The sequence below is a fragment of the Callorhinus ursinus genome, unplaced genomic scaffold (genome assembly GCF_003265705.2).
Source record: "Callorhinus ursinus isolate GAN/ISIS: 27379988/994484 unplaced genomic scaffold, GSC_fseal_2.0 scaffold43, whole genome shotgun sequence".
Classification (NCBI taxonomy): domain Eukaryota; kingdom Metazoa; phylum Chordata; class Mammalia; order Carnivora; family Otariidae; genus Callorhinus; species Callorhinus ursinus.
The window spans coordinates 11,897,848-11,903,847 of NW_027397105.1; positions in this window are offsets into that span (position 1 = coordinate 11,897,848).

The following is a 6,000-nucleotide window of genomic DNA, read 5'->3' on the forward strand; positions in this document are numbered from 1 at the left end:
GGGAGGGCCCCGCCTGGGGAGGAGTTGCTCTGGCTTGCTTGGGAAGGCTCGGTGGGTGTGTGAGCCATCGTGCGGCCAGCCCTTCCCGCCTGGCGGTTGGAGCAGGGAGCTCGTCGACACAGGCTGACACCACTGCCTCGGGCCCTGGACACCTCCAATGGAGAGCGAGGCGCCACCCGGCCCAGAACCCCATGCCCAGTCGTGCGCCTCAGCTTCCCCGTGAGAGGCCTGGGGCCTGGCTGGGGGCCCGTCTGGCAGGACCAGCTGGGGAGGTCACACTCCAGGTCCTCGGAGGACATGCAGGAAGCGCCTTTCAGAGCTCAGCCAGCCTGACTCCGGCCCTGCCCTCCACTTTCCCCCCCGACCCCCCCTGCCCCTCAGTCTGCCTGCACACCTCTCCTCGACGTGGTTCACAGGCAGAGCCCCGAGGCCTGCCTGGATGTTCAGAGGTCTGAAGTCCGCTGGCTTGACATGAGCTGCAGAGAAGGTGGCTGGGATGGTCCAGCTGGACCCAGCGACCCAGCTGCTGGCCCTGTGGCGCAGTCCCAAGCACTAGTCTCTGTGAGGGCCAGGGGCCCCCCTTTGTAGCTGGGCCTTGGGGGTCAGGCCTGCGGCAGTCGTGACCCCACAACCGCCGAGCCCAGCATCCTCTGAGGGAAGAGCCAGCCTCCCTGCCTTGTAGAGAGGGAAGTCCCCACGAGAAAGGGGTCCTGAGGGGACAGGAGGCTCCTGGCATGAGTGAAGCCGAGGCCTGCGTCTGCCTGGGGAGACCCCAGCACAGTTGCTCTCGACCCATGGTCCAGAGCTGCCCCCCAACTCCAGGCTGGCCTTGGAAAGACCAGGCCAGCCCTGGGCAGCAGGTGGCGGTGAACCCTGGGAGCTGATAGGAAGGTGCTGGCCCACGCAGGGAAGTGTCTCCTGCCTTCCTGGCCTGGAGCTGCCTCTCCTGCTGTCACCCACACACGTCAGGCCCAGAGGCAACCTGTCCCTACCTGGAGGCTGAGGGGGGGACACTTGCTTGAGGCCTGCCCAAAAAGCCAGGTAGGGGCCCAGGTGGCCTTAAGGGGGTGCTGCTCAGCCCTTCCTGTCCCCAGGGACCACATGACTGCTAGCTGCCTTCCATCTGGGGAACACAGCCCCGGGGCTACATGCTTAGGGAGGGGAGCAGAGCTGTGGCAGGCAAGCTGGCCAGTGCCTACACCCCAGGAGAGTGAGACCCTCGCGAGCCACCAGCCTCTGCACAAGTGTTAGAAATCACAGATACGGTATGTACTTAATTACACTAAATTATTGCTGGGATTCCTTATAAGCACTAATTATACCTGATTATAGGTTAAAATATTTATTTTGTCAAAATATTTTCTTGGGGATGTGTTGAACCTTTTCTGTGTTCATTGTGTGCTAAGATGAGAAAACTAACCATTGCTTCCTGCCTGCCTTTGGGGCCAGCAGGCAGCAGTGACCCAGGGCACGGGTGGGCTTCTGACCGGCCTGCCCCAAAGCGGTCCCTGTCCGGGAGCCCAAGGCACCAAGCAGGCCGACTGGGGCCAGGCCAAGAGGTGACCCACCTGCTTAGCACGCACGGGACAAGGGCTTTCTGAGCTGACAGGGCATGTTGCTGGCGTGGGCCAGAGGGAAGGGTGACTGTAGGTCCGTTGTCTGTCCTCCTGTCTTTGTTTGTCAGCCCCATCAGTGTGAGCGACCACACTGTCTGCCTTGGCTCACTGCCCTTCCCTTGCTCACCCAGGGGTCCAGAGCAAGGGGGCCTGGGGAGGTGTGGGGCCTGCACTGTCACTCAAGGCCCCCACCTGGGCGACTGGTGGCAAGGGCTCTGGATGGCCCCGGGGGCAGCAGGTACCTGGACGACTCCGGCATCGTGGGGCGGATGGCGGCTTGGTCTCCCACACACCTGCTCCTCCTCTTCCTTCCTGCCACCCACCCCCACTCTGCCTCCACGTACACCCGTTTCTAACCCAGGCTGGCCCAGCCTTCTGGATGGTTTGAGGGGGCTGTGGGCTTGCTGGGGAAAAGCTCCATGCAGGAGGCTTGCGTTCTCAGCTTGGCCTCCGTGGCTCAGGGCGTGTGTGCATCCAGAAGACGCCCCTTGCGGTGCCCGCCTTTCCCAGTGCCCACCTCCTGCCCTCCCTGTGCAGGGGGGTCCACGCCGGGCTTCCCCTGCAGCCAACAGCCCCTGTCCACCCCAGAGTTCCACTCCTCTCGTGTGGGGAACGGGGGGTGGAGATTTATTTCCTAAAGTTTGCACTTAATTTGCGAGGGTCTCAGGATCGTTGGGGGCTACTGCGGAGAGAACTGTGTCACGTCTGTTGTCCAGCTGTCCCCGGAGTCTGACGTTTTGTTGCTGTTGTGCGTTTCTGCGGGCAGAGCCAGGTCTGGAGGGCGGGTCAGTGCCCTCAAGGCTGAGCACGTCCATCCACCCACTGGCTCTCCTTCCAGATGTTGTCTCTCTAGTTTGGGTTCTTGCATGTAAAATACTCCACAATAAAGAAACGAACAAACTGTTCCTCTGTGATCTCTCTGGAGTCGGCTGCGACGGTCCAAAGGGCCTGCCCGTTCTGGCCCCCTGCTTTCTCTAAGCAGGGGGCCACCTGGGGGTGGGGCCTCTAGAAGGAGCAGCATGGGCAGCTTGCCCCACTCCCCGCCCCCCACAAGTGTGCCCAGGCTGTGGGAGCAGGGCCAGGGGAGTCTGGGCTAGAGGAAAATCCCCATGCTGGTCCCGGTCCGGCTATCCTGGGGCACAGCCTGGTTTCGGGGTGTCGGTTGTAGCAGCTGGAAAGCTGCCACGGCCTCTGCCTGAGAGCTCTCCCAGGGCCTGTGCTGCCTCCTGGGTCTCCTCCTGGGTCCCAGGCACTCGGCCCCACCGCCTCAGCCCCCCTCAGCCGGGCTGCCCGAACTTGGCTGGGCATCCTCCGAATTATCTGTACAGCTTGTGCTGGGCACTGAATTTGAGACGTGCTGTTCTAAGAACCCCCCTCCCCGCCTCCCAGTCTTAGAAACAGCTTTCTCGAGATAGGATTCACATAGCGTAAAATGCACCTATTTAAGGTACACGATTTAAGTAGCTTTTATTTTTATTTTTTGCTTTTCTTAAGTAGGCTCCACACCCAGCACGGAGCCCAGTGTGAGCCTCACGACCCTGAGATCAAGAGTCCAAAGCTTCACCGACTGAGCCACCCAGGTGCTCCTGGGTAGTTTTTAGTTTTTCACAGAGTTGTGCAACAATCACCACAATCAACTTTAGAGCATTTCATCAGTAATCGCTCCCCCATCTCCCCACACCCTCCAACCCACTCTCCCTTTTAAAAAGGTTTCTGGGGGCGCCTGGCTGGCTCAGTCTATGGAACATGCGACTTGATCTTGGGGCCATGAGTTCGAGCCCCACGTTGGGTGTGGAGATAAACTTTAAAAATTTAAAAGGTTTCTGTCCTCTCCACCTGTCCTGCGAGCTGGCCACCCTGGGGTTGCTGCCAGACCCCATGGTCCTCTGGGATGCAGGCCTCAGCAGGCCCAGAGGCGCAGGGGTCCTTGAGGGGCGCATTGTGGGGGCCGCATGGTGCCTGTGTCTTCAGTGGCTCAGAGGAGGCTGGGAGCCCTTTAATCCTTACAGGTTCCATGATTCGAGGATGGACCTCAAGCGTGGTGGGCTCATCAAAGCCCCCAGGTGAGCCTGGAAGAATTGCAGGGACATCTACCTAACCTGTCATGTGCAGGTGAAGAGACAGGGCTGGGAAGACCCACTTCCCTAAGTTTTCCCAAGGCTTGGCAATGGGGTCAGTGCTCCAACCCAGACCTTCGGCCTCCTAGGCCAGGGCCATGGAGGGGTGGGCAGCAGGGGAGGCCATCCCATCCACCTGGAACACCAGCCCTGTGGGGAGATAACTCAGGAGGGGGCTGCCCTGCCTCATGATAGGAGGCAGGTGGGACCCTGATTGGGGGCCACATTGGGACCATCACCAGCCCAGGTGATGCAGCAGCACCCAGCTCCCTTGAGCCTGTTGCCTCGATGGGGTCTAGGGACCTCTGTGAAGGCTATGCCTGTTTCTGGCCAGTCTGAATGAGATAGAGGCTCCCATAGCAGGGGGAGTGTGGGAGTGGGCCTCTGAAGTGTGGGAGACTCCCCAGTCCCCAGTCCCGGTGAATAGAAGGCATGGATCCTGAGCCCGTTCTCTGCCCCTGGCCCTGTTCGAGGCACCGTGGGTGCCAAAGGAGGCCTGAGCTCTGTTCTTGCCCTGTGGACTTGCCAGGACACTCGGTCCACTTTCAGCACATGTTTCTGAGAGCCTGCTGTGTGCCGGGTTGGCGCTGGAGGGGAGGGGCTGCTCGAGTCCTCCCCTCAGAGAGCTCACGGCCTGGTTCAGTTCCCAGAATCAAGGACACTCTGCAGCCAGGAAGCACTGGAGCCCTCTTCCAGAGATTATGGGTGGGGGAGGTGGCTCTGGGGGAGCAGCCAAGGTCCAGAGTAACTGCCTGCATGAAGTTGCAATGGGCAGGACAGCCATGGGAGGGAGAGGGTGGTGAGGCAACACTGACCTAACGGATAAGCCTCCTGGGAGGGACCGCAAGATCCCTGGTAGGCACTTGCCAAGATGCATTTCCCCTGTACATTAACAGCTGTTCCTAAAAAGGAGGGGTTCTGTGGAGAGAGACGTTTGGGAAATGCTGAAGTAAAGTTATGTAGTGTCAAGATCTCTTTGTCCAAGATAAAGGTAGTTTGTGGCCCAAATTCCTTGTTTAGAGATGCTGTACTGGAGCTTAAGTTGTGGTAGAAAGATGTTTGATTTAATCAGAAAGAATGTCTTAGCTTATGCAACAAAAGTTCTGATAGTTCAGCTTCAGGCATAGCTGGATCCAGGTGCTTAGGGATTTGGTTAGGAATCTGCTTTCTCTGGGTTGGCTCTTCCATGTGGTTGACTGAAGGCCACCTGCAGCTCCAGGCTGACTTTCCACTAGCAGAGAGAGGGTATTGCTCTCTCAGGAGTTCCAACAAAGTTCCAGAACCCACTCTGAAAAACCAGACTGTTCAGAGGGAAGATGAAATCTCAGGAGGCAGGGCACCTGGCTGGCTCAGTACGTGGAGCTTGTGACTCTTGATCTCAGGGTTGTCAGTTTGAGCCCCACGTTGGGTGTCGAGATTCCTTAAAAATAAAGTCTTTAAATTTTTTTTTTTTTTTTTTTTTTTTTAGAAGGCATTAGACGGCCACCGCTGTGTGGGTGGAGAGGCCCAGAGATGGGAGTGCACACTGAGGGGCGGAGACTTGGACAGAGGCAAGCTTCTGGATTCCTCTTTCAGTGCTCCCTCATCAACATTTGGTTGCCTCCCCTCATTGGAGCCTGAGAGGAGCTGCTTTCCAGCGATAGCTGCCTTCTGCAGAGATCTGGAGGGGGCAATGTGGGAACACTGTGGGTCTTATCATGGCTCACAGTCCCCCGGCTCGCTAGTCCCACACTGAAGCACCTGAGGAGAGTCTTTTTCCAGCCCACCTCCTTTCCAAGAAAAAGGTCTCTTTAGGGTCCCCAGGGACCAGAGGTGGGCAGAACAAAAGGACTTGAATAGGCATGAGTCACCCAGAAATTCCAATTTGTTTCTGAGGAGCCCCTGCCCGGTCTTGCCCTCAGAGGAGTCTGGCCAGGGCGTCCAAGCCCAGGCCCTCGGCATCCCAGGACGCAAAATCTCTGCTCTCAGCACTAGGGGGTCAGTGGGATGTTTCTGGAAACCGAGTGGACTCCTCTGCCTGGCATTTCCTCCCCAACCCCGTGTCTGCTCTAAGAGCACCCTACCAGGGGTGGCAGGCTCCCCTGCAGGTGTCTGAACAAGTCACTGCTCCTCTCTGGTGTATACTCCCTTGATCTATAAGGTGGGATCACGGGTGGTAAGCCCAACGCCTGCAGGGGCCTTTTTCTTATACTCGTTTACGAGTGGAGTGGTCCAGGTGTGATACCCGGGGACTGATGGGGACAGCGGGGATGCCCACAACCCTGGCT